This window comes from Bos indicus, chromosome 21 (genome assembly GCF_029378745.1).
Source record: "Bos indicus isolate NIAB-ARS_2022 breed Sahiwal x Tharparkar chromosome 21, NIAB-ARS_B.indTharparkar_mat_pri_1.0, whole genome shotgun sequence".
NCBI classification, from domain to species: domain Eukaryota; kingdom Metazoa; phylum Chordata; class Mammalia; order Artiodactyla; family Bovidae; genus Bos; species Bos indicus.
In genome coordinates this window covers 64367950-64394259 of record NC_091780.1, presented here as the reverse complement: position 1 = coordinate 64394259, position 26310 = coordinate 64367950, and the positions used below count along the sequence as shown (strand labels likewise).

Here is a 26310-nt window from a genome sequence, read left to right as displayed (position 1 = left end):
ACAGAAGGCACATCTCGCAGGCCTGTTGTGTGAATTACGAGGATAACAGCACTCACCATGTATCATGTGCTCATGCCATCCTACGGACCGTTTTGGACGCAGCTAAGTTATTCACAAAAAATGCACAAAAAAAGTATCTCTCACACAACAGGGGTTAATTTTTCCAGCGTGATCCTTGCCATCCAGGGACATTTTACACTACAAATGTTGACCCCCGATGGCCGACACCCTCTGAAGGGAAGGAGCCCCTGGCCCCACCTGGGCCATCACCTGTGTGTGTTGGGGGGGCGGGGGTGGGGCGCTGCCCTGACTTGTTGAAAGTGAAAGTGTTAATCACTAAATCTTGTCCAACTCTTTGCAACGCCATGGACTGTAGCCCGCCAGGCTCTGCTGTCTATGGGATTCTCCAGGTGAGAATACTGGAGTGGATAGCCATTTCCTCTCTAGAGGATCTTCCCGACCCAGGGATCAAACTCATGTCTCCTGCACTGCAGGCAGATTCTACCATCTGAGCCACCAGGATAGCCCTGACCTGTAACACACCTTCTTGCAACGGAAGCCTCAAGGGCCTTGTTGCTCAGCAGCCATGGGCCCTGGCGCCTCCCACAGTGGGGCTGCTTGGCTGGGCCGGGGTCTCCCAGCCCATGGGCAGAGCCCAGCAGAGCCCTTCCATCCTGGGCTCCCCTTTGCCCAATGGCTCGCTTCCCACAGTGTGACCAGCACAACTGTCGTTTCTGAGGCCAGTGGTGGCCTCTGGGTGATCATTTACAGATCCGGAGGGGGAGATAAGGCTGGCACGGGTGCCAGCGTGTGTGTCCTTTATGGGTCATAAAGAGATGGCACCGCCGGGGGCCGCAGTCCTGTGCCAGCGCCCCCCCGCCCCCGCCCTGGTCTCTCTTGCCTATCTTTTATTGTCCACTCTTATCTTGCTCCCTCCCCAGGCCCCACCCTGCTGCAGATCGCGAGACCATCGCCTTCTTCAAACCGCTGCTGGTTTTTCCTGACCTTCTGCCCCACGCACAGAAGGTAACTTTATTAGCAGGGCTGGTGAGGGCTTGGCTGGGGCCCCAACCTGGGATGGTCAGAGAAGGGTGGGGGGGTGGCGCGGATTCTGCCAGCACAGCAAGGACCCAGAGCTGCCCAGCTTGTGGAGAAAGGAATTAAGGATTTGAATCCAGACTGATAGCATCTTGCCTACCTCCAGCGTATTTTCCCCTGTCCTCAGTCCACAGGGCTTCCCTGATAGCTCAGACGGTGAAGAATCTGCCTGCAACACGGGAGACCTGGTTTCGATCCCTGGGTGGGGAAGATCCCCTGGAGAATAAAATGGCAACCCACTCCAGTATTCTTGCCTAGAGAATCCCACGGACAGAGGAGCCTGGTGGGCTCCAGTCCAAGGGGTCGCAAAGAGTCAGACACGACAGAACGACTAACAATCCCTGCTCCTTAGAGGCAAGAACTGGGGGGAGTGGATTCCATTGCTTTCTCCTTGTCTGACCTTTCCCTGCATAGTGACGACAGCTCTGATCAGAGAGCGAGGCCACTGATAGGGACATCTGCCCCGTGTCACCAGGGGCCACTGGGGACTCCTAGATCTCTGTCTTTGCACCTGGAGATAGATTCAGGCCCTGGCTCTGCGTCCACAGCTTTTCTTGATAGTGCCGAGAAGAGTTGCCCCATGGGTACGGGCAGCCCCTCCTCAGTCTGAGAGGAAGTAAGAGGACATGGAATCGAAAGATGAGGGCTTCAGGCAGAACTCACTCCTTCTTTCTGCAGGGACTGAGCCTCAGTGTCTTCATCTGTGAAATGGAGCCAAGATTCCTACCTCACGGCCATCACCTGTGCTTTCGAGTGGAAAGAGGACAGCTTCGGAATCACGGGGACTTGGTCCAGATCTCAGTGTTGCCACTGGGCAAGTCTATCTTTCTGGGCTCCGGTTTCTTGTTTGCAGAGAGGGGAGAGTGGAGGCCACTTCTCCAGAGTTGTGAGAACTGGAGTCAACTCCATCCTTGGCAGTGGCACGTGCTCTGCAAATGGCAGCAGATGGTGCCGGTGCCGAGAGGAGATGTCAGTGTCCCCGTTTCTCAGGCAAGGAAACGGAGGCTCCAAGAGGAGGTTCAAGTGAATGGTGAGGCTGGGTCGGCCCCAGCCCGTCTGATGCACACATATCCCACTGCCCGCTGAGCCTCTTTCCCTCCTTGATTGACCCGGAGGAAGCGTTTGCTCCTGGAGGGGCCCAGCCGTCCTCACACATTGGCCAGAGGCTGGGGGTGACCGTGGCTGACGTGGCATTTGCTGTCTTTCCCCGGAGCTGCAGTGACAAGCTAACAACTGTTACCAGGAGTCCTGCTTCCCACCACCAGCGAGGGAGAGACGTTGATGGCATCCGGAGGGTGGGCCTGGGGCGTTTGAACCCCAGCATCCAGACTGGCCAGGGTTGGGGGGTGAGCTGGTTGGGGGGGTGAGCTGGCTCCCTCCAGCCCCGGATCATTTGAATCACTCCTCTGGTGCCCAGCCCATGTTTGTTTTGTCTTTCTGGGTTTCAGCCCTTTGGCCAGTGGGAGGTTAAAGATTACTGAGGCAGCTGACAATAAAGTGCCCGGCACACTGGCCTTTGACCATCCATTAGAAGGCAGTGGGATCACATTCTATACAACTGCCAACGGCAAAAGTGGTGAGGGTGTGGGCAGGGGGCACACCCTCCGTGTATTAATATTAAGAGGACAGGCACTCTTGCCTGGGCAGTTGGGCCAAGTTTCTCTTTTATCTGGAGCCAGGGCCACAATGTGGCATTGTTCTCGGTCTCAAAGGCCACCTTGCGGCCCCAGAGTGGACCCAGACGGACCCCACCTGGCAGAGTAAACACCTCCCCCCAGAGGTGGCTGATGGCAAATAGGGAGAGCAGTTGTCTTCTTTTCCTGGCAGGGAGACTTCCTTCCAGGTGAGCTGGGTATCGGAGACCTTGTGATGTTGCTAACCACCCCCCATCCTGGGCCTTAGTTTCCTCATCTAGACCATGGCTAGCTTACACTCCACGCCCCAGGCAAGGTTCCTAATCTTTTCTGTGCTATGGAGCTGGGGAAGCAGAGGGTCTTAGTGCATGATATAAATCTGGACTGAAATACAGCTATCAAGATACTTGAAAGCAAACGTGAGATACAGAAAGACACGTGCTTCTTTATGAATGCATGTCAGTTCCAAGACCTAGCCAATGCCTAGATCTACCAGCTACTGTCATTTCTAAGTAGTGATGAGTGAAAGTTATATTGCGAGATATCTATAACTGCAAAGTCACAGGAACCATCTGTACCTCTGTGGGTTTTTGTTTTTGTTTTTTTTTGCCTATACTTCTTTTCTTTAAAAAATTTTATTTTGAAGTAATGACTTAGAAGACATTGCAAAAATAGAAGAGTGGTCTCGTTTACTCATCACCGACCTCCTTCCAATGGAGAAATGTGATCATAATTCTGTCCATTATCAAAACCAGGAAATTGGTTGGCACAGGTGATGAGCTAAAGTACAAACCCTGACTTGGATCGCGCCACTTTTGGCCTGCACTGGCCTTTGGGCTTGTTTTTGGTTGTAATTCTATGACGTTTTATCACACGTGTAGATTCGTATGGCCACTGTCACACTCTAGGTCAGACCTCTTCTCTTGTGGCAAAGGACCCCCCTGTGCTTCCCCTTTATAGTCCTACCCCCCATCACCCGCTGCTGTCTTCAACCACCCCCACCCTAACCAATTTACTCTTCATCTTGTAAATACAAGTTCAGTCGCTCAGTCGTGTCTGACTCTTTGCGACCCCATGGACTGCAGCACGCCAGGCCTCCCTGTCCATCACCAACTCCAAGAGCTTATTTAAACCCATGTCCAATGAGTCGGTGATGCCATCCAACCATCTCATCCTCTGTTGTCCCCTTCTCCTCCTGCCCCCAATCTTTCCCAGCGTCAGGGTCTTTTCAAGTGAGTCAGCTCTTTGCATCAGGTAGCCAAAGTATTGGAGTTTCAGCTTCAGCATCAGTCCTTCCAATGAGCACCCAGGACTGATCTCCTTTAGGATTGGACTGGTTGGATCTCCTTGCAGTCCAGGGGACTCTCAAGAGCCTTCTCCAATACCACAGTTCAAAAGCATCAATTCTTCGGTGCTCAGCTTTCTTTATAGTCCAACTCTCATATCCATACATGACCACTGGAAAAACCATAGCCTTGACTAGACGGACCTTTGTTGACAAAGTAATGTCTCTGCTTTTCAATATGCTGTCTAGGTTGGTCATAACTTTCCTTCCAAGGAGTAAGCGTCTTTTAATTTCATGGCTGCAATCACCATCTGCAGTGATTTTGGAGCCCAGAAAAATAAAGTCAGCCACTGTGTCCACTGTTTCCCCGTCTACGTGCCATGCGGTAGTGGTTAGCTTGTACCAGGCACTGGCGAAACACACCCCAGTGCTCTCCAGAGGTGGACACTGAGGCTCAGAGAGGGTGGGTGATGACCTGAGGCTCACTCAGCAGTAAGTATCCAAATGGGTGCTGCCTGCATCCACGTCTTCCCCCTTCATCTTCACCCACAAACCTCACAGCCTCCAGAAGAAATGCCCTGGATGCGAGCTGAGAAACCTGGACTCGGTGTCCAGCTCCATCTCCTGGTAGCTTTGTCATTTGGGGCCCATTCTGAACCTCTCTGAGCCTCGGTGTTTTCACTTGGAAGATGAGGGGAAGGTGTGATAAGCTCACCTTGCTGATATTTGCTGGGTGAACTTGGAGACGAGGGGATTGCACCTTGGTGGAACCACGGGCATCTCCTCAGGGTGAGCTGCCCCAACCCAGGTTTCTGAGTGTGTGTGTGTGTGTGTGTGTGTGTATGTAGGTGTGGGGTGTGTGTGTGTGGATTCAGAGTCCGAGTAGCTTGGAAAATCTCAGCACTTCCTTGTGCACACTCACAATACGTATGGCACACATGTGCACACAGGTGGTGCTTGGTGTCCAGATTGTCCTTACTCACCCATCATCAAGGTGTCCCTTGATGGCCAGCACACCTGGCCCGGGGTCCTGACAGATACAGGCTTCTGGAAGAAGAGCAGGTGGAGATGATATCTGGAAAAGTTCTGTGCTACCAGTTGCCTGAGGCAGTTTGTGGGAAACTGCCTGCGTTTAGTCTACAAATGGTTGAATAAATAAATGAACGAGTGAATGAATAATCTCAGAGTAGCACGCCATGCGGAATGTTCTAAATTAGCTGAAATCCTTTTGATTGCAAATGAGAGAATTCCAACTCTTGTTGGGTCGAGGTGTAAAAGAGTTCAGGTACTAAAACGCCTTCCAGGACAGGGGACTGATGACCTTGCAATGCCCGGAGATAGGGGCTCGGTCAGCATTGCTGGCTGGCTCTCTCCCTCCATCTTTTAATCATCTCAGCCTCTCTCTGCACGCTGCTTCCATGTATGTGCAGAACAGACGGGGAGGAATATAGGGCCCCAGACAGTTCTGGGATCACACGCTCTCAGTTAGTGACTTGAGAGCAAAGATGACTCTTCTCTGTTGGGTCTATCCAGAAGACATTCTGGGGGAGGCCCTGACTGGCCTCACATCCTACGGCCATGTCTGGACCAATCATGGTGACCAGCAGGCTCAGCCTGGATTGTGGGCTCATCCCATCAGCTAGGGGATGGGATCTGTTCCCCAAACACCCAATTGAGGAACTGGGCTGGACTGAAAAAGACAGCAACAAGATGAAGCTTGTCAGGAAGGTGGCTAGATGTCCAGGGAATTGCCTGAGAATGTCCAGAGAAGCTCTTCAAGGACAAGAAGGGAATTCAGGAATTGCCAGTACATTGTCAACGACAGCATTGATCACTTGGAACATTTGAATGCCTGCTTGTAAATGTTTATTGAAGCTATTTAATATTCCATCCACATTTGTAGCTCCAAACAAATCCAGACTAAACTCGCAAAGACCTATAATGTGGCCGCAATTTAAAGAGACCAGGCCAACAGTCTTCATTCATTCATTCACTTGTCCATTCATTCTTCAAGCGTTTGTTGAATGCCTGCAGCCTGCTCTTGGACATAAACTGATAATTTCCTGAGTTTCCCTGATGATGTCACTCATAAACCTGCATGGACTCCCAATGCCCGAGGGGAGAGTGGGAACTGGTAAGCCTGGCCACCGAGGCTTCAGCCATCCAGCTCAGCCTTGCTCTCTAACCTCAGTCCTCACTGCCCTCACGGGCAAGTTCCTTTGCAGGCCTCTGTGCTTTTGTCTGGCTTTCGCAATGGCTAAGCGGGTAAAGAATCCGCTTGCAATGCAGGAGACACAGGAGATGCGGGGTCTATCTCTGGTTGGGAAGATCCCCTGGAGGAAGAAATGGCAACCCACTTTACTATTCTTGCCTGAAAAATCCTATGGACAGAGGAGCCTGGTGTGTTATAGTCCAAAGGATTGCACAGAGTCAAACATGACTTGAGTGACCAAGACACGTGTATGTGCTTTTGGCAATTCCGTTTTGGAATGCTCTCCCTTAGTCTCTCCCCAGCTCCCCCTGAAGACCCCTCAAGGTCGGCGCCTACACTGCCTCGTCTCTGAAGCCTGGGTCCCCGTCTTTACCTGCAGGGAAGGGAGTGTCATGGCACTAAGACGCTGAGGGTTGAGTGCACTGGATGACGGCCTTTCCTTGGAGCTGGATCCACTTGGAACCCTGGACTGTGCGTCTCCATGGGCACCCTCATGGCTTTCTGAGGTATTTGACTCTGTTTTCTCACAACGGATTCACTGGTTTACTAATAATCTTAAAAACTGTTAGCCCTTTTGGTCTTCCCAATGACCCCAGGGGGCACGGGTAGTAGCCTGTTTTAAAGATAGGAACATTAAGGCCCAGGAACTTCAACTTCAGGTAACACTGTGGACCAAATGGACACTTCTCTTACTGGAAACAACTACAAATCTTGGATTGAAAAAAGATCTTAAATGTGTCCTTGAGATGGTGAGAAAAGGTCTATCAGGGCAGGTTGTGAGTGAAGATGGAGACTCAGGAAGGTCACAGAGGGCTGAAGCGTGTTTTTGCCTTGGGGACATGTATTGAACCAGGTGAAGCTGAAAACCGACCTTATATATCCTGAGAACGGGGAGTAAGAGGACATAGTTCAGGACCTGCTCGAGATGAGAAGTTTGTTCTGAAGTTAGGTGCACAGGAGGGCACACCCTCTTGTAAGAGAGGACTCGAAATCAGTGCTCCCCTCCAGAGACTGAGAGGGAAGATATGGGCTGGATGAGAGGGAAAATGAAGCTTCCTCTGAGACTCTGCAGACAAGGAGGGTTTGTAGCCTGAATTCACACAGTCTGGGAGCCCAAAGAATTTCAAGCTGAGACTTTAAAGTGGCCCCAGACTGGTAGTGATTCCAGGGACCTGACAGGACAGAATACACATGCTCTCCAGAGGAAATCGCTTTCATCCCAGGTTTTTAAACACTTTCCATCTCTCCATGGAAAATGAGCAACTTCAATGTAAAATTCACTAGATAGACAAGAAAATGAGAGGGGGAGGGAGAAAGCAAAATCAGGTACTGCATAATCAATCTTTCAACAACTTCAGATACCAATATTATGTAAAAAATGCACAAAATTGTGTTTAATATATTTAAGAAATAAGAGGAAGTTAGAAATGAGTGGGAAGAAAGCAGGTTATAAAATGAACTCCTAGAAACGTAAATAATATATAAGAATTGGAGTTAAAAACTCAGTGGACAGATTTAATAACAGTTCAGAAAAAGTTTAAGAAAGAACTGGTGTCTGAAAAAGAATGCACACACATAGATACACAAACACACACGTGTGTTTTAGGTGTTTAGCAAAGCGATTTGGTTATATATAACTGAATGTATCTGAGACATTGTAAATCAACTATAAAAAGAATTAGTGAATTTGAAGATAAAAATAAGGAAATTACTGGTAATTAGCTCAGAGACAAAGATACAGAAAATGTGAACAAGAGTGTAAGAGACCTAAAAGATAAAGAAGTCCAAATGTAGTCTAATCACAACTGCAAAAAGAAAGAAAAGAAGGAGGGGAGTTCCCTGGCGGTCCAGTGGCTAAGATTCCATGCTGCCAATGCAGGGGGCCTGAGTTCCATCCCTGGTTCGAACCCTGGTCAGGGAACTAGATCTCATGTGCAGCAGCTAAGAGTTTGCATGACTCAACAAAGATCAAAGATTCTGTATGCCACAGCTAAGACCTGGCACAGCTAAATAAATAAGCAAATATTTTTTAAAAAAGAAAGAAGAGAAGATAAGAAAAGATGAGAGAGAGGGAGACGAAAGTACACGAGATGTGTGTGGGGGGTGGAATGGGGCAAAGCCAGTAGTGTGAAGGGATAACTGTTGAGAACTTTCCAGAATTGAGGAAAGAACAATTCCCAGAAGCAAATTGAAATAAAACATAACACAATGAAACTGCAGGGCACCAAAATCAAGGAAAAGATTCTAGAAGATTTTCTAAGAAAAGATAGATAATCCATAAAGGGCTTTCCTGGTGGCTCAGTGGTAAAGAATCTGCCTGCAATGTGGGAGACATGGGTTGGGAAGATCTCCTGGAGAAGGGAATGGCTACCCACTCCAATATTCTTGCCTGGAGAATTCCATGGACAGAGCAGCCTGGTGAGCTACAGGCCATGAGCTCACAAAGATTCAGACACGACTGAGTGGCTAACACACACACACATACACACAAAGGAGATAGAGGCTGGCAGTTGACTTCTCAGCAGAGACAATAGAAGTCAGAAGACAGTGGGATGGTATCTTAAATGTGCAGAGGAAAAAAATCAACCTGGGATTTATACTTAGCAAAAATATCGTTTAGTAATTGGGATTAAATACAGTTTTTATTTAAGGTAAACAAAACCAGAAAATTTGCCAATAGACCTGTACTAAAAGAACTCTGAAGGATGTATATACGTTAAGCAGATGGAAAATGATTCCATGAAGGGTATGCACTGCATGAAGGAAGGAAGATCCAAGAAAGGGGTAAAATGTGGGTTAAAAATTGTGTTTTTAAAAAATGTATTTTTTTTTCCCCGCTGTGCTAGGTCTTTGTTGCTGCATGGGATTTTTTTCCCCTAGTTGTGGCAAGCGGGGGCAACCCTCTAGTTGTGGCATGTGGACTTCTCATTGGTGGCTTTTCTTGCTGCGGGGCACGGCCCTAGGGCACTCAGGCCTAGAGCACACACACAATCGTTACGGTGTACAGCCTTGGTTGCTCCATGGCACGTGGGATCGTCCCAGATCAGGGATTGAACTCATGTCTCCTGCATTGGCAGGCGGATTTTTTACCTCTGAGCCACCAGGGAAGCCCCCGCCCAAATTGTTTTATATGGACAATGTCAAACAAAGTCTGAGAGTATCTGGTATGTGATGCTCATAAGTGGTAGGAGTGATGATCATGATATAACAATTGCAGGATGGTTACATAGACAGAGTGAAGGATTAATAGCAGAAGAATGCAGGTTTGATCATTACATTTCTCAGATGATAAAAAATCTGCCTGCAATTCGAGAGACCTGAGTTCGATCCCTGGGTTGGGAAGATTCCCTGGAGAAGGGAGTGGCTACCCACTCCAGTATTCTTGCCTGGAGAACTCCATGGACAGAGGAGCCTGGTGAGCTACAGTCCATGTGGTTGCAAAGAGTTGGACATGGCTGAACAACTAACGCTTTCACATTAGCGGATGAGTTGAAGAAAGTAAGTTTGAGAAAAACTCTCTAGTTTTGTAATATATTAGCTAAGAATAAAAATAGCGCTCCTAGAGTTTCTGTAGTGCACTCATCTCACAGGCTAGTAAAGTAATGCTCAAAATTCTCCAAGCTAGGCTTCAGCAATATGTGAACTGTGAACTTCCAGATGTTCAAACTGGTTTTAGAAAAGGCAGAGGAACCAGAGTTTAAATTGCCAACATCTGCTGGATCATCGAAAAAGCAAGAGAGTTCCAGAAAAACATCTATTTCTGCTTTATGTCAAAGCATATCAAAGCCTTTGACTGTGTGGATCACAATAAACTGTGGAAAATTCTGAAAGAGATGGGAATTCCAGACCACCTGACCTGCCTCTTGAGAAACCTATATGCAGGTCAGGAAGCAACAGTTAGAACTGGACATGGAACAACAGACTGGTTCCAAATAGGAAAAGGAGTATGTCAAGGCTGTATATTGTCTCCCTGCTTATTTAACTTATATGCAGAGTACATCATGAGTAACACTGGGCTGGAAGAAACACAAGCTGGAATCAAGATTGCCGGGAGAAATATTAATAACCTCATATATGCAGATGACACCACCCTTATGGCAGAAAGTGAAGAGGAACTGAAAAGCCTCTTGATGAAAGTGAAAGAGGAGAGTGAAAAAGTTGGCTTAAAGCTCAACATTCAGAAAACGAAGATCATGGCATCTGGTCCCATCACTTCATGGGAAACAGATGGGGAAACAGTGTCAGACTTTATTTTTTGGGGCTCCAAAATCACTGCAGATGGTGATTGCAGACATGAAATTAAAAGACGCTTACTTCTTGGAAGGAAAGTTATGACCAACCTAGATAGCATATTCAAAAGCAGAGACATTACTTTGCCAACAAAGGTCCATCTAGTCAAGGCTATGGTTTATCCAGTGGTCATGTATGGATGTGAAAGTTGGACTGTGAAGAAAGCTGAGCGCCGAAGAATTGATGCTTTTGTACTGTGGTGTTGGAGAAGACTCTTGAGAGTCCCTTGGCTGCAAGGAGATCCAACCAGTTCATTTTAAAGGAGATCAGTCCTGGGTGTTCTTTGGAAGGAATGATGCTAAAGCTGAAACTCCAGTACTTTGGCCACCTCATGCAAAGAGTTGACTCATTGGAAAAGACTCTGATGCTGGGAGGGATTGGGGGCAGGGGGAGAAGGGGACGACAGAGGATGAGATGGCTGGATGGCATCACCGACTCGATGGACATGAGTCTGAGTGAACTCTGGGGGTTGGTGATGGACAGGGAGGCCTGGCGTGCTGCGATTCATGGGGTCGCGAAGAGTCAGACACGACTGAGCGACTGAATGAACTGAGAATTTCTGTGGGTAATAAACTAGACAATGCATATAAAACATTAATCACAGGGCTTGGCACATGACTGAAATTTTGATCTCAGTCTGAATCTCAACTTCTCAAAGGATGGAAACTGATATGTGGTTTAAGAAGATGAATGGGGATCAATCACTTATGAATGTTAATAACAAAGGTATCATGAATTGAGCATCTACTATATACTAGGCACCATGCCATGAGTTTTGAATATATTTTCTTTTTGAATATTTATAGTATCCTTGTGGTCAGTATCATACTTAGTGTAGTTAACACCTGAAGTCAAAGATTTTTAACGCTTTTTCACCATAATAAAATGTTTAGTTATGATCATATAATAATCAGTGATAATTGTTTTCTTGGTTGCTATTTGGTTCTTAAAAACTAACAACCATAAAAAGAAACTATCAATGTTAAGTACACTTTAAAAAATAATTTGTTTATTTATTTATTCTTGGCTGTGCTGGATCCTGGCTGTTGTGTGGACTTTTCTCTAGTTGAGGCGAGAGGGGGCTGCTCTCTAGAAGTGGTCCATGGGCTTCTCGTTGCCGTGGTTTCTCCTGTTGCAGAGCACAAGCTGTAGTGTGCACCGGCTTCAGTAGCTGTGGTCCCTGAGCTCTAGGGCACAGGCTCAATAGTTGTGATGCGAGGGCTTAGTTGCCTCATGGCATGCGGGATCTTCCCAGACTAGGGATCAAACCTGTGTCTCCTGCATCAGCAAGCGGATTCTTCACCATTGCGCCACCAGGGAAGCCCAATGTTAAGCACATTTAAATTCAGTAAAACCTTTTATTCATGAGCTAAAATATGCTCATGTCAAAGACACCATATCTCTCAGTTTGCAAGCTTGAATAATTCCCACCATTATGAACTTACTTTCCAAATGAACACATGGAACTGAGTTTATGTGTCACGGGTATAAACCATTTAACTGGAAATTCTTTGCATTAACTTCCTTGTAGGATACAATATTTAATAAAGGGTACATTATAAAATGTGCTAATTTTTAAACTTGTCTACATATTATTAAAACTCAAATGTGATAGTAACAATTATTTAGAACTTAGATCAACAAAAGATTTCCCCCTCGCAGGAGAAGTATTTTATTACTAGCATTATTTAGAATGGCCAATGCATGGTGTTAATAAAAAGCAGAGTAATGCTTACTTAGTTTTATTATTGTTTTCAAATTATGTATAGACAATTGTCTGCACACAGAGTGGACTACTCTCATGGGGCCACACTTGGTACTATGATATGCCACTGACTTAGTATTTCCTTTGAAAATTTTCATCTCAGTTGGGACTCTCAGTTTTAAATTTCAAATTTATTCCATCTTCATGCTTCATTCAAAACTTTCAATTTAATATCTATCTTTCTATACCTATCTATCCATCTAAAATATATGTGAATGTGTGTATATACACACAGCACTTACATGCATAATAAATAGCCCATTCTAAAATGTACTCTCATGCTATGTGATTTTTTTTTTTTTCCCTTAAGGTGTCTTGAGGAGATTTTCAAATTAGTACATGTAGGAAAAGCTACCTCATTAAAAAATGGTTACTTGGCATTTTATAGAGTGGAGGCACCATCATTTTTAAAGTAACTTTAAAAATTGAGATGTAACATACATAAAAAAATATACATAGACCACAATGGTATGAATTAATGAATTTCTTAAAAGCCAACCTATTTGTGTGACCACCACATATGTCAAGCAATGGAAAATCATCAACATCCCAGAAGCCGTTGTTTTCCTTCACACGTGAAGTCAGCCCTCTATCCTGACTTCTATCACTGTGGCTTAATTGCTTATTTTTGCACTTTATGGAAATGGACTCACATAGTATGTAAAAATTTGTATCTGGTTTCATGAGATTCATCCTTTTGTTGCGTATTTCAATGGTTCCTTCATCAATATTTGCTCATTGATCTGTAGTTTCTGTCGTATGACCATACTAAGATTTATTTATCCATTCTAGCACTGACAGACAACCCAAAACATTTGGGTTGTTTATCAGGGGGAAGCGTTTAGTCTTTACCATGATGTTTGATGTTGTTATTGTTTAGTTGCTAAGTCATGTCTGATTCTTTTGTGACTGTCGCCCGCAGATTATTTACCACTGAGCCACCAGGAAAGTCCAAGTATGGTGTTAGCTATAGTTGTTTTTCTTTGTAGATACCCTTTTGCAGGATGAGGCAATTTCCTTCTGTTTGCTGAGTTTTTAATCAAAAATGAGTCCTGAAATTTTTCAAATGCTTTCCCTGCATTTATTTAGATAATTATGTCAGTTTTCTTCTTTATTCTATTAATATAACTTACATTGATTGATTTTCAAATCTTAAACTGTTTCATTTCTAGAATAAACTCTAATTGGTTATGATGTATTATCATTTTTATATATTGCTAGAATTGATTGCTAATATTTATCAAGGGTTTTGTGTATTTTTATAAGGGATTTGGTTTATAACTTGCTTTTCTTTTTTAACAATTTAGTTAGTTCATTTATTTTTGGTTGTGCGGGTCTTCGTTGCTGTGAGGGGGCTTTCTCTAGGGAAAGAGAGGGGGCTACGCTCTAGCTGCAGGGTGCTGGCTTCTCACAGCGGTGGTTTCTCTTGTGGCAGAACATTTGCTCTAGGGCAAGTGGGCTTCAAATGTCGTAGCGTGTGGACTCAGTAGCTGTGGCTCCTGGGCTCTAGAGCACAGGCTCAACAGTTGGGGTGCACGGGCTTGGTTGCTCCTTCCCTGAGCAGGGATCGAACCTGTGTCTCCTGCATCGGCAGGTGGATTCTTTGCCCCTGAGCCTCCAGCTGTGGCCTTCCTTTCTTTAGTGCTATAAGTTTTTGTTTTGAAGCCCCGATTGTAAACGCACACATGTTTATAATTTTTACACCTTTCTGCTTATTGATTCTTTTAGCAGTACTACTGAAATCCAGTAGTACTGGATTTCACTTCAGTACTACTTCTTTTTGTAAAGTCTATTTTGTGTAATGTTAATAGCGCCACCCCACCTTTCTTATACTCACTATATGCGTGGTACCTTTCACGCCATGACTTTACTTTCAAACTATCATTGCACTTAAAGCACATCTACTGCAGACAGCGTTTAGCTGGATTTTGCATTTTCATCTAGTCTGACAATCTTTGCCTTTTGATTTTAGTGTGTGACCCATTTTTTAGAAAGCTAATTGCTAACTTGGTAGGGGATAGGTCTATGATTTTGGTATTTGTTTTCTGTGTATCTCTTCTTTGTTGTTCTGTTTTTCTTTTGCTGTGTTAACAAAATTTTCTGATGTTTTATTTGAATTCATCTTTATAGCTATATATATCAACTTTGTTTTTAATGGGTGTCCTAGAGATTACACTGGGCATCTCTATCTGCTTAGAATTTGCATTTCTATACCAATTTCAAGGTAAAGTGGAAGAACCTTGAGACAGTGGTTTCCTTTAATGCTATTACATATATTACATCTGTATTCATTATAAACCTAATAATACAGTGTTGTTAGCTTTGCTTTAAACAATTATATGCCTTTTAAAGCCATTAAGACAAGAAATAAATACGTCCTAAAATTTACCCACATGATGGCCTTTTCTGGTGCATTTTATTCTTTATTCTTTCACATAGATATAAATTACCATCTGGTGTCAATTCCCTTCAGCTTCCTCTAGCATTTCTTGTAATGTTGGACTGTTTCTTTTCTTTTTGGCTTTTTTTGCTTTCATTAAAAAATATACATATATACTTGTATATATTTTTGGTTACTCCAGGTCTTAGCGGCAGCATGTGGATCTTTAGATGTGGCAGGTGAACTCTTAGATGCTACACACGGGATCTAGTTCCCTGACCAGGGATGGAACCCAGCTCCCCTGCGTTGGCAGGCAGAGTCTTAGCCACAGGACCACCAGGGAAGTCGCTGCTTTCATTGGAAGGACAGGTGTTTTTTTAGTTGGTAGTTTTATTTTTCTTTGTGCACTTTGAAAATGTAATTTTAATATATTCTAACCATCACTGCTTCTGATGAAAAGGCATTGTTTACTTTTATTCTTTTTCCTTGCTATATAAGGTACCATTTTTCTTGACAGCTTTCAAGAATTTCTATCTAGACTTTCAGCCTTTTCATTATGACGTTCTTGGGTGTCATTTTCTTTGTATTTATCCTGCTTAGAGTTTGTTTAGCTTCTCTCTCTGTAACTTAACATTTTCCACCAAATATAGGAAATTTTAGATCATTATTTCTTTAAAAAAATGTTTTTTTTTTTTTTAGAATTTTCTCTCTCTACTCTCCTTTTGAACTCCTTGATTTGTATATTGGACTTGATATTTTTCTGTAATTCTCCTTTTCCTTCAATTTTTTTTTCTCATTGCTTTGGATTGTATAACTTCTAGTCATTTATTTTCATGTTCTGTGATATTTTTCCTTCTCCCATCTTCAAATGGCTGTTAAGCACATGTAATAAATTTTTCTTTTCAGCTCTGTATTTTTCAACAGTAGAATAGTGATTTAACTTTTTAAATAGTTTTGTTTTCTCTGTTGAAATATCCTATTTGTTTACTTATTAAGGTCACATTTTCATTTACTCTCTTAAAACACCAGATCTCTGTTAAGTATTTATAATAACTACTTCGAAGTCTTTGTTAATTCAACTTCTGTGCTCATTTGGAGTTGTTTTCTAGTGACTAACTTTTCCTGGATATATGTCATATTTTCTTGCTTATTTGCATATCTAAAGTTTTTGTTGAAAACTAGATACTATGCATTGGAGAAGGAAATGGCAACCCACTCCAGTGTTCTTGCCTGGAGAATCCCAGGGACGGGGGAGCCTGGTGGGCTGCCGCCTATGGGGTCGCACAGAGTCGGACACGACTGACGCAACTTAGCAGCAGCAGACACTATGGATAACACATTATTTTAGATTCTGTTATGTTCTTCTGAAGATTGTTGTATTTTGGTTCTAGCTCATCAGCAATCTAGGGTTTTCCAGATAGCTCAGTTGGTAAAGAATCTGTCTGCAATACAGGAGACCTGGGTTTGATCCCTGGGTTGGGAAGAACCCCTGGAGAAGGGAATGGCTATACACGCCAGTATTCTGGCCTGGAGAATTCCATGGACTGTATAGTTCACAGGGTTGCAAAGAGCTGGACACCACTGAGGGACTTTCACTTTCACTTTCATCAGTAATCTTCCAGGTCTCCATCTTAAAACATTATCTCTATCCTTAGTTTTTCAACTTTCTAGCTGCTATAATTTTAGATTGGATTCTGGAGTCTTCCCTGTACCAGCCTAAGTTGGTGGTTAGCCAAATTATGAAAGTTCAGTTCAGTTCAGTCACTCAGTCGTGTCCAACTCTTTGCGACCCCATGGACTGCAGCACACCAGGCTTCCCTGTCCATCGCTAACTCCTGGAGCTTGCTCACACTCATGTCCATCGAGTCGGTGATGCCATCCAGCCATCTCATCCTCTGTGGTCTCCTTCTCCTTTTGCCTTCAATGTTTCCCAGCATCACGGTCTTTTCCAGTGAGTCAACTCCTTCCATCAGGTGGCCAAAGTATTGGAGTTTCAGCTTTCAATAATATCAGGACCTTCCAATAAATATCAGGACTGATTTCCTTTAGGATTGATTAGTTTGATCTCCTTGCAGTCCAAGGGACTCTCAAGAGTCGTCTCCAACACCACAGTTCAAAAGCATCAATTCTTCGACTCTCAGCTCTCTTTAGTCCAACTCTCACATCCATACATGAATACTGGAAAAACCATAGCTTTTAGACACACCCATAATTTGTCATCACTCTTTCTCTGACTTCTTTGCTCCTATGGTTTCTGTCTTAAATTTCCAGCTGTTTTTCCAACCTTGAGCTCTGATCTCTATATTCAGTAACAGTTCAACTTTCTAAAGCCTGCTCTGCATACTGAAGAATAGCCTTAGTAAAAAAAAATGCAACAAACTTTCAAATTTCTTCCAGAGCAGTTCTGTCTTTCAAAGGGAGGCGCTTCTCTGATTTCCAAGTGATTTTTCACTAAGCTCCTTGGGCTCTTCAGTATGCATGTAAAAGTGAGCAATCACCCAGGTTTTTGGGCAGAGTTGACACTTAGATTTTGAGCCTTGTTTTTTCTGTTGTTCTCTTGCTTCTAGGAACTTCCCCCACCCCCTTTAAATTTTTAGTTACTCTGCTGTCTCTGAAATAGCTCCTCTACCTCATCAAGCCTGGAAATCTGAAGTTTTCTGCCATAGGTTGTATGGGGATTTGGAGATCACTCTCAGTCACATCAGGGAGAAAAATCAACATATTTCCATTTTTATCCCATTGCAGTGGGCTCTTTTTTAACCAAAGTCTCTTCCTGTCTCTGTTTCCTTTTTATCACTTTAAAATACCTTCAAATAGATTTCCTTTTAATAAATTTTGTGCAGGCTTTACAATTGTTATCTTTGGGAGTAGTTGCCAAACCAATTACCTCTGCCATTACAACAGGCCAGAAGTATAAGTGGCATCATTTCAAAATTTCATTTTCTGATTGTTTGCTGCTGTTATATAGAAGTAAGAATGATATTTGCACACTGAGCTAGTATCTAACAGTCTTATCATCTTCCCTTCTTACTTTTAACAGTTCATATGTGTATTTGGATTTCTTACATATACTGTTGTGTTATTTGAGAAAAATGACAGTTTTGTTTCATCTCTTCCAATTCTTATATCCTTTATTTCTTTGTCATTCTTTATCACACTGTCTAGAATCTTCAGAGCCATGTTGATATAAATGGTAGTGAGATCCTTGTCTTCTTTTCTATATTAAGAAGCAAAGATAAAGATGATTATAACTATCAGTTTTTTATAGATGATTTTTATCTGGATATGAAAGCTGTGTTCTAAGAATTCTAAGACTTTTTTTTCCTTAGGAAAGGATGCTGAATTTTATCAAATGATATTATAATTTTGCCACATTTTCTGAGAATTTAGTGAATCAAATTGGTTACTTTTCAAACATTAAACCATCCTTGCAATTTTGAGATAAATCACATGTTGCCAGTTTATGAATCACTTGATTCAACTTGCTTAAATTTTGTTTAGGAGTTTAGCGTCTCTCTTCATGAGAGGAATTGACTTAAAATTTTATATTCTTGATATGCCTTCATCAGAGTTTTGACATCAAGATAAAGCTGGTCTTATAAAATTTGTCGGGAAGTAATCTCCCTATTTTTGTTCTCTGGAAAAGTTGGTGTAGTGTTGATGACATCACTTCTCCTTTAAATGTTCAAAAAAATTCACTAGGGAAGCTATATGTGCCTGGATATTTGTTTTGGGGAAGATTTTGAATTACAAAACAATGAAAAAATATTAGTATACTAGCCACATTTTCTATTTCTTCTTGTGTCATTTTGAAAAGTTGCACTTTTCCAGGGCTTTGGACATTTCATCTAAGCATTCAAATATTTTGGAAAATGATTATTCTATGCCTATAAGATCTGTACTGAAGTCTTCTTTTCATTTCTAATGTTGGTAATTAATTTTCTCTCTCTTTGATTCTTGATTGATTTTTCTGAATGTTTATCCATTTTAATCTTTTTCCAAAGAACTAATTTTTATTTTTGCCAATTTTCTAGTATATGCTTGTGTTCTTTTTATTTCTGCTTCATTCTTTACTAGTTAGTTCAGTCGCTCAGTTGTGTCCGACTCTTTGCGACCCCATGAATCTCAGGACGCCAGGCCTCCCTGTTCATCACCAACTCCCTTGCGTTTAGTATGCTTTTATTTTTCCTAACTTGAAATAGATACTTAGGTCATGAAGTTTCAACCTTTCAATGTCTTGCTTTGTTTTCAGCATTTCAGGTTTTTCTGTTGTTATTGAATTCTGACTTAATTACACCATTGTTCAAGAACAAACTGTAAATGACTTTAGTATTTTCAGATTTGCTGAGAATGGCTTTACATTCTTGCCTATAGCCATGATGCCTTTAAGAAGAATTTCTAAAATTTTATCTGGATTTTATACTTGTTCTTAACAGACACATTGGTCTCCTGAAAGCTTCTCCATCCTGAGAGCAGAATCCCACTGCATCGTAATTTAATGAATCACTCTTTTGTTGGTAAACATTTAGTTTGTTTCCAGTACTTGTAATATTGGAAAATCCTGTAGTGGACATCCTAGTAATTACTTTTTGCACCCTTTAAAAAAAATTCTATTACAAGAGCATAGCATAGTGGTTGAGGGCATGTGCTCTGAGGCAGATTCCTGGATTTAAATTCTGGTCCTTTATCTTGTTAAAAATACACATTCCAGGACTTCTCATTAGACCTATTGCATCAGTATCTGAGGTGTATCTCAGTTCAGTTCAATTCAGTCGCTCAGTCGTGTTCGACTCTCTGCTACCCTATGAACTGCAGCACATAGGCCTCCCTGTCCATCACCAACTCCCGGAGCTTACTCAAACTCATGTCCATTGAGTCGGTAATGCCATCCAACCACCTCATCCTCTATCGTCCCCTTCTTCTCCTGCCCTCAATCTTTCCCAGCATCAGAGTCTTTTCAAATGAGTCAGCTCTTTACATCAGGTGGCCAAAGTACTGGAGTTTCAGCTTCAACATCAGTCCTTCGTATGAACACCCAGGACTGATCTCCTTTAGGATTAGACTGGTTGGATCTCCTTGCAGTCCAAGGGACTCTCAAGAGTCTTCTCCAACACCACAGTTCAAAAGCGTCAATTCTTCAGTGCTCAGCTTTCTTTATACTCTAACTCTCACATCCATACATGACTACTGGAAAAACCATAGCCTTGACTAGATGGACCTTGGTTGGCAAAGCAATGTCTCTGCTTTTTAATATGTTGTCTAGGTTGGTCATAACTTTCCTTCCAAGGAGTAAGCATCTTTTAATTTCATGGCTGCAAACAGCATCTGCAGTGATTTTGGAGCCCCCAAAAATAAAGTCAGCCACTGTTTCCACTGTTTCCCCATCTACATGCCATGAAGTGATAGGACCGGATGCCATGATCTTAGTTTTCTGAATGTTGAGTTTAAGCCAGCTTTTTCACTCTCCTCTTTCACTTTCATCAAGAGGCTCTTTAGTTCTTCTTCATTTTCTGCCATAAGGGCGGTGTCATCTGCATATCAGAGGTTATTGATATTTCTCCCGGCAATCTTGATTCCAGCTTGTGCTTCATCCAGGCCAGCATTTCTCATGATATACTCTGCGTATAAGTTAAGGTGAGTCTCACAGCCCTACAAATTGGAGAACAACTGTTTTAAAATAGGAGTGGAGGTTATGATGAGAAACTGACTAGGAATGCTAAAACACCAGGAATTACAAATTTTCTGGACAGGAGGGGAGACAGCGAGGAGGGAGCAGGTGTTTTTTTCTGCTACCTTCACTTCCTTGGTTCCCTTTGCATCTTCCCAAGCTGTTCCCCAAATTGTGCTAGAAATCAGGCATTCTTAGATCTTCCTTTGCCCTCCAGTCGTGCCTACTAGGAGAAGCAGTGAGTACACTCAGAGAGAATATTTGGGGAGGTTTGACTCATAGTCCTGGGATTGTGATTGGATCTTGGTGAGTTCTGGTGGCTGCTAGAGAATTTATTTCCATTTCACCTTGGAAGCTAAGGACAGCTAAGTCTCAGACATTTCTTCTGGGGCTAACAGTGCCCTCGTGGAGGTGGGAATAGACTCATCAAAGCCAGGTTTAGGCAGCAGCACTGGAGAACAAGCTCCAGGGACAGGATGTGGTGTGTGTGCGCGCGCGCGCGCGCGCGCTCAATAGCTCAGTCGTGTCCAACTCTTTGCGACCACGTGGACTGTAGCCCGCCAGGCTCCTCTGTCCGTGGGATTCTTCAGGCAACACTACTGGAGTGGGCTGCCATTTCCTCCTCCAGGGCCTCTTCCCTATCCAGGGATCGAAATTGCATCTCCTGCATTGGCTGGCGGGTTCTTTAGAGATCCACTTGGGAAGCCCGATGGAATGTGGAGGGTGCTTTCCATTAACCTTTGCATTCAGATGTTAAACTTGAGGCCACATGAATGCTGCATTCAAGCCCAACTTAATTCATTCCCCCCCACTCTACTAATGCGCTCAACAATTATATGTTGAGCACAACTCTGGGCAAATGATTTATTTAAACGTTTATTGTTAAAATTCTGTGGCAATCCCTGTTTTAGTTGCTGGAGGCACAGCAGAGAACAAAATAGATCGCACTTCCTGCCCTTATGAGCTTATATTCTGGCAAGTGAAGACAGGCAACAAACAAAATTAGTAAAATATACTACGCTGATATATGTCGATATCTGCTACAGAAGAAAAGAAAGCACAGGAAGAAGATGGAAAGTGTCAAGAATGGTATTCAATTTACTATATCGACTAATTACTTAACAAAACTTAAGAGTTACAGTCCATGGGGTCACAAAGAGTCGGATGTGACTGTGTGACTGAACAGCAACAAAGATATACAGCAAGATTGTAAGAACAGTACAAGTAATTTTCAGATACTACTCATCCAAACTCCTCAAATGCTAATATTTTGCTACATTTACATTTCTCTGTCCCTCTCTTTCTCTCTCCTGAATTATTCAACAGTAAGATGTAGATATGATGGTTTTTTATCTCTAAATATTTCAGAGTCTATACTTCCTAAAAATAAGAATTTCTCATGTATACATATATATACAGATACATATCAGTGTATTTATATATCTATCTATCCATCTATACATATGTATATGTATCCACGGTCCGGTCATCAAAATCAGGAAATGAATATTGGTGCAAAACTGTTATCTAAATCATCGTTTAGATTTCACCATTTCACAAATTGTCCCTATAATGTCCTTTATTCTAGAAGGAAACCCAAGGTCATCTACTGGACAAATTTATCACGCCTCTTCAGTCAGCCTCCTGTTTTATGGCACTGATACTTTTAAAGAGCACAGGTCACTTATGTTTTAAAATGGTTTTTATTCTATGCATTTATTCTACTGATAGAATGGGTTGTTATCATTATTACTACTACCAAATAGTGATTTTCTAACGATGTCTTCTTTCTTTATTAGTTGACTTTCTACTGTAAGGGAGTCCTTCTTTTTGTTTATTTATGAATCATATGGACTCAGAGTCTTACTTTATTCTGTAGGTTATAATCATTTGTTGTCATTATTTATTTTGATGCTTGAATTGTCCCAGACTGGCCTAGTGGAAACCGCTTTGGTCTGGTTTTTGTACTTTTGACATGCCTCCATCATTTTTTTGAACATTTTCTTGCTTTTTGCTATAAGTTGTTCCTCTGTGCTTCCCTTGAACCAGTGGAATCAGCCAGTGGTAACTTTGAGTGGAGAATATTATTTATAAAACAAGATCTCATCTTGGTGTATGCTCATTGCTACTCAGCTCTGTTATCAGCAGAGCTGGGAAATTTTGTACACACACACACACACACACACACACACACACATGTCCACATGGCTTTATACTTCTGTATTTAACTACCTATACATATATTAAAAACTATGAGTTCACACTAACAACTCCAATTTCCACCAGTATCTCATATTCATGTCCTTTCCCTCTTTCCATATTTGTATTTTTAAAATACTTATATTTTTAATGACTTTCCTTATTTGACGGCACTGGGTCTTAGTTGCCACATGCAGGATTTTGATCTTTGTTGCGGCACGCAGGATCTTGAGTCGCAGCATGCAGACTCTTAGCTGTGGCATGTGGGATCTTGTTCCCTGACCTGGGATTAAACCTGGGCGGCCTGCATAGGGAGCCTGGAGTCTCAGCCCCTGGACCACCTGGGAAGTTCCCCTCCCTCTTTCTATATTTGTAACTCCCTTCTCAACAGTGGAAAGCCTGGCTCCTGTTATCAATAATCTACTCACTTATTTGTCCCATCCTAGAATGTGCGGAGAGTAGTTTCAAAATTGCTAACCCACACTGAATTGTAATTAGTAAGCTTCCTTTTTGCAGAAGCGGTTGCTGTTGTTCAGTTGCTAAGCTGTGTCTGACTCTTTGTGACTCCATGGGCAGCAGCTGCAGTCCTCGGGGTCGCGACGAGTCGGACATGACTTAGCGGCTGAACGACAACAACCACCTCTGCAAAAAAGGAAGTTTCCTAATTAGAATTCAATATTTGCTTCAGATTCTTTTTTCTATTGTCTGTGGGCATGTAATGCAAATACTGGGTCCAGAAGTTACTTAGTTCTCTCCCTTCAGTGTAGTTATTTGTTTTAAATACAGCTCTTGTTTGATTTCTATTCTAATTTAGGTCTCTCCCTCCATCCTTGTTGATTTTCATCTCTTTTTTGAGAATGTGAAACATTAATATGGTCAGGATTATATAAAATAATATACTCAGAGAAGGGTTTCCCAGTAGCTCGGATGGTAAAGAATCTGCCTGCAAAGTAGGAGACCCGGGTTCCATCCCTGGGTGGGGAAGGTCCCTGGAGAAAGAAATGGCTATCCAGTCCAGTATTCGTGCCTGGAGAATCCCATGGGCAGAGGAGCCTGGTGGGCTACAGAACCTGGGTTTGCAAAGAGTCAGATGTGACTGAGCGACTAACACACACACATACTCAGAAATGTTCTCCTGCCATCTGCCATCCCCTCCATCCTTCCCACCCCATTCTCACCCAGGCTCTGTAGGTAACTGTCACGGACTGAACTGCAAAACTTACAAGTCCTATGTTAAAGTCCTAACCCTTAGTACCTCAGAATCCTGCTGTATTCAGAGACAGAGCCTTTCAAGATATAACTCCGCTGAAATGAGGTCGTGTGGATGGGACTAGTGCCCTTCTTCAAAGAGGCGAGTGAAACACAGACACGCCTCCAAGGGAAGGCAGCCGCCCACAAGCCAAGGGGAGAGGCTGCAGAAGAATCCAACCCTGAGGACACCTCGATCTTGGACTTCTGTCCCCCAGATTGGTGAGGAAATCAATGTCAATAGTTTGAGCCCCTCAGTCTGCGGTACTTTGTGATGACAGTCCGAGAAAGCTAGTACAGTAAGTAATCAGTGTTCTTGGTCCCTGGTTTATCTCTCCTGTTCTTTTTGTTCAGATGAGCAGATGAATGTATATTTTCTTATTTTTCACTTTCTTTTACACCAAATGTAATATACTATAGATACTCTTTTACTTTATCACCCTCTACTATATGCTAGACATCATTCCACATCAGTACATCAATTGCTGAATAAGGAGGCAAGTACACATTACTAGAATAAATTCCACTTGGTCATGGTGTATTTTCCTTTGAATACATTGTGATATCAAGTTTTCTAATAATTTGTTTAGAATTTTCACCTTTGTGTTCATGAGGGATAAAGGACTGTCATTTTTTTTCTTATAGTATCTTTTTCAGGTATAATTATGAGCATTATTTGTCCTATTGCTTCTTGGCCTTTTGTCTAAGATCAAGTGTATCATTATATTTATCCTTATCAAATGAGTTAGGAAGTGTTATCTCTTACTTTGTTTCCTGGAAGAGTTTGTGTGAAATTGGTACCATTTCTTCCTTAAATGTTGGGAAAAATCCACCAGTGAATTCTTCTGGACCTAAAGGTTTGTTTTTGTTTTTGCTTGGGGTGGGGAGAGAAAGGGGAAGAGGCAGGAGGGGAGAAAGATTTTAAAGTACAGATTTAATCTTTAATAGACACAACTGCTGAGATTTTCTGCTTGCTTTTATGTCAATTTCGGTTGTCGTGTTTTTAAAGAAATTAGTTCATTTCATCTAAGTTATCTGTGTTTCAATGTAAAAATAGGCCGGAGGTGGGGAGGAGCAGGGCTCACTGAGCAGAGACCTGAAGGAAGGAGGCAGATATTGGGGAGGGGGGCGGGTATAGCAGAGAGAGGAAACAGGAGGTGCAAAGGCCCTGAGGCCTGCATGTCCCCTGTAAATTGAAAACAAGAATGCAGGCCAGTGGAGAGCAAGAGAGATGAAGAGTGATGAGGTGAGGTCAGAAAGGTAATGGAGTCCAGACCACCTGTGAGCATCCAGGCCACTGCAGGGTCTTTGGCTTTTACTCTGAGTGACTGAGGGCTTTGAATAGAATAAGCTGAGATCTCACTTACGTTTCAAACAGTCAGACTGGCTATTGGGAGCAGACTCAAGGGTAGAGAGGGAAAGCTTAGAGGAAGGCTCTTGGTCCAGGGAGGTAACAGAGGAGGTGGTGAGAACTGGTCTTGTCTGGAATGACTTTAAAGGTAGAACTGATAGGATGGACTGACAGAGTGGATGTCACGTCTGGGAGAAAGAGAGAGGTCAAGATGGACTCTCTGGACTTTAGCCTGAGCTATAACCATTTGCTCCGTTAGGGGGACAGGTTTGGGGAGGACGTTCAGGACGTAGTTTTGGAGAGCTTAAGAGTCAGGTGCCTGTTAGGGACCCCGTGAGGAGATCAAGCAGGTGTTTGGGTGGATGGAGTCAGAGTGTAGGGGATGGTGATATAAATTTGGGAGTCAGTGTCATGTAGCTTTGAAAGGACTTGTAAAGTTGATGTCACCAAATGGGTGAGTGAATTGAGAAGAGGTCCAAGACATGAACCCTGGGGTTGTTCTGTGTCCAGAGGTGGAGAGATGGGGAGGGACCAGAAAGAAGACCGCTGGCTAGTGCAATGGGTTTTAAAAAGACTGGGGCCCCGTGGCCTCCTGGAAGCCCACGGAAGAACGGGCAGTGGTTGGCTGAACTGTAGGCTGCTGAGGGGTCTGGTACCATGCGGACCGAGCGTGACCACTGGGTTTAGCAGCATGGAGGGCAGTGTGACCTTGTCAAGAGCAGCTGGCTGGAGCTGACTGAGCCAAAGCTGATGGAGTGGCTTCTGGAGGGGATGGGAGGCAGCAACTCAACTGAATAAGAGTAGATCTGCATTTCTTGGAGAAATGGGGTGGTCCCCTGGGAGAGGTGTGCGGAAATCACAGCATGTTTTAATTATAACCCCCAATACAGGAGCTGTTTACTCCACACCTAGGATGTGTCATTCACATGAGACTCTGGGGACTCAGAGGTAAGGAGACACCATCTCTGCCCCTCCATGCACTTCAGCAGCACTGATGGGCCTACAGAGATTTACACCCCAAGGCGGGTTGGGGTGAGAGGGAAGAAGCCCAGGGGCTGGCGGAAGCCCTGTAGAGGGGCCTGACCCAGCTGAGCAGGCACAGAAGTCTTCCTGGAGGAAGTGGCACTGTGCTGAGTCTTGAAAGGGAGGCAAGGAGCCCCCGCCACCAGGAAGCCTTCCC

General features: G+C 43.3%; 1 long non-coding RNA gene across 3 annotated transcripts; it reads left to right on the top strand.

Moving 5' to 3' along the window:
* The first annotated feature begins 687 nt into the window (after window positions 1-687).
* On the top strand, window positions 688-26069 carry LOC109575775 (uncharacterized). Of its 3 annotated transcripts, XR_011562701.1 has the most exons (4): window positions 767-1026; window positions 1777-2941; window positions 6609-6735; window positions 26021-26069. It is a non-coding gene; the product is annotated as an uncharacterized lncRNA (long non-coding RNA). The 3 variants fall into 3 exon arrangements; XR_011562700.1 differs by lacking the exon at window positions 26021-26069 and having other exon boundaries at window positions 771-1026; window positions 6609-8282; XR_002183293.2 differs by lacking the exons at window positions 6609-6735; window positions 26021-26069 and having other exon boundaries at window positions 688-1026; window positions 1777-4381.
* Window positions 26070-26310: the final 241 nt, after the last annotated feature.